This window comes from Tarenaya hassleriana, unplaced genomic scaffold (genome assembly GCF_000463585.1).
Source record: "Tarenaya hassleriana unplaced genomic scaffold, ASM46358v1 Cleome81, whole genome shotgun sequence".
Taxonomy (NCBI): Eukaryota; Viridiplantae; Streptophyta; class Magnoliopsida; order Brassicales; family Cleomaceae; genus Tarenaya; species Tarenaya hassleriana.
The window spans coordinates 471,678-474,682 of NW_010970575.1; positions in this window are offsets into that span (position 1 = coordinate 471,678).

A 3,005-nucleotide genomic window follows, 5' to 3' on the forward strand; every position below is an offset into this window, starting at 1 on the left:
CAGTTCCATGCGAGTCGAAGCCCAGAAAGCGTTTTGGGCTTGGCTGATGTTTTGACTCGGTCGAGTCAAAGTTTTGACTCGGACCGAATCAATACTTAATGGGCTTGGGCTGATTCGTTCTGACTCGACCGAGTCAGAGTTCTGACTCGGACCGAGTCAATACTCGGAAAAAGTCACTTTTCACAAGGATTAGGGTTCCTATCTTATAAAAAGGGTATTGGATGCCATCCTCAACCTAATGTTGGGGTTATCTACGGGTTCCTAGCATAGGGTTTGGTCTACGAGGTTTCATGCAGCGGAAGAAAGATCTAAACCTAGTCAAACGTCACACGCAACCAAACTCGCAAAACCCGAAAGATCGTGTATATCACCGAGGGAATCGTTACTTACCTCGTTCTCGATGAGACTTGAAGTTTATTTTGATCCAGGGCCTGTTCTAAATCACCTAGGACTGAAGTTACAGTCCCTCTACACGTATCCACATCGACGGGAAGGATTCCAAACGATTTGGAACGAATCTGCTAGGATTAGTGAAGAAAAGGGTAACTCAAGAGACGAGATCCAATCCCGGGACAATAGAAATCGAAGAGAACAGGTTCTCTAGGGTTCTAAGATGTTTCTCTGAGTTTTAGGTCGGCCTTAATTAAGTTTGGACGAAATCCCAAACTTAAATAAGATTAGAAAACCCTAAAAACGAATTTTGGAAAGTTTTCCAGATCCCGGTCCGCCGGACCAGGAGCTTGGTCCGACGGACCAGGCTTAGTCCGACGCTCGCGGACCGGCTGACCTGAAAGCTTGGTCCGGCGGACCACGTGTGGTCAGCTCTGGACCAAGACCCTTCTCGGTCTTTCCGGTCCGCCTGGCCTCAGTCTCGGTCCGTCTGACCCGCTGTCTGGTCCGCGGCTGACCAACTTTTGGTCAGCCGGACCAGAATTGGACAGATGACCTCCTGGCTGACTTCTGGACCTCCTGGGCTGACCGACTTGGCCCAGGGCTGACCAAACTTGGTCAGCTGCGGACCAACGCACTGAAAACTCCTTTTCATGCTCGTTTCGGTCAAATCTCGTTTCCATTCTTCGTATTCTTCACGTATAAGTCCATCCCTATTGGTGTGTGACCCTGTAGGACCGTTCTAAGTGGTAGTGACTTTAGGAACCTTTCCCGAACCACAAGTCATGGTTAGCCTCTAGCAAGATGCCATGACCACCCACTTAGAATTGAGTTAGAGGTGATCTAACAAAGGCATTAACAGTTCGAATTCTGATCCTTTGTCTCACGATATCATAAGTTGAACAAGGGCATGGTTTGAGCCACCCTTCAAGTTCAACTGCTTTCTCGTCTTGGCAAATCGACTAATAAAATAGATGCAACTTCATCTATAGCGTGGCCACGCGTTTTCATAGTCCGACTTCCACGAGAGGGCCCAGCGATATCTCTCCTATTGAGGAGGTGATAAGTCCCATATTGCATGTCTATTATCTCCATATGATTCGTGAACGTATCTGATCAACGCCGTTATAATCATCTGGTTAAAGACGACGTTTGACGCAGTCAAGACACGCCACTCCTCATATCAGATACTCTAGACATCTCAGGTCTGAGGATCCAAGAACGAACCGCTTTATGAGATTCAAGTCATGACTCTGTCCATGTGAAAATCTCATGCGGGTCAACTAGTCACTCGTTCACAACGAGTACCCATGATTGTGATATGCATCCAATGCATCGATCACACCTCATCTAGTCTTAATTCATCATTGTTCCCACAATGATAACTGACCAGGGTGTTTAGAATCATTCTATAATGATTCAAGGATGCCGAAATATAACAAACATGCCAATCATATAACGGGAATGTAATGCATTCATGAATCAATGAATCAATACAAAGTCAAAATGTCATATCACGGATCATCCTAGAGCATTACAACCAACAATCTCCCACTATGCTCTATGATCTATCCTACAAGCATCTAATCCCCATACCCTTAACATGACCATCATGTTTTGACGAAGGGAGAGGCTTCGTCAATGGGTCGGCAGTATTATCATCTGTCGACAGTCTGCTTTTCTTCACGTCTCCTCTGTCGATGATTTCTCTGATTAAGTGAAATCGCCTGAGTATGTGTTTGGATCTCTGGTGTGACCAGGGTTCCTTAGCTTGCGCAATCGCACCATTGTTGTCACAATACAACTCAATGGGATCTGCAATGCTAGGAATGACGCCTAGGTCTCCCACGAATTTCCTGATCCAAACAGCTTCCTTAGCTGCATCCGATGCAGCTATGTACTCGGCTTCTGTAGTGAATCTGCAACGGTTGGCTGTTTAGAAATCTTCCAACTGATAGCCCCACCGTTCAGGCAGAAAACATAACCTGACTACGATCTGAAGTCATCTCTATCGGTTTGGAAACTAGCATCGGTATAACCACTTATAGCGAGCTCGTCTTCCAATCCGCCATACACCAAGAACAAATCCTTAGTCCTTCTCAAGTACTTAAGGATGTTCTTGACTGCAATCCAGTGAGCCTCACCTGGTGTAGACTGATATCTACTAGTCATACTCAATGTATATGATACATCCGGACGAGTACACAACATGCCGTACATGATGGATCCAATTGCTGATGCATATGGTATCCTACTCATGCGCTCTTGCTCATCCTGTGTCTTTGGACACTGAGTCTTGCTAAGAGCCACGTCATGTCCCATTGGCAAGGCACCCCTCTTGGAGTCTTGCATCTTGAACCGATTCAAGACCTTGTCAATGTATGTACTCTGACTTAGACCAAGAAGCCTTCTCGATCTATCTCTATAGATCTTGATTCCTAGAATATAGGCGGCTTCTCCTAAGTCCTTCATCGAAAAGACCGATCCTAGCCAGGATTTTACTCCTTGCAAGGTAGGAATGTCATTTCCGATGAGCAATATATCATCCACATAAAGTACAAGGAAGACTACTGCGCTCCCACTGACCTTCTTGTAAACGCATGGCTCATCTTCGT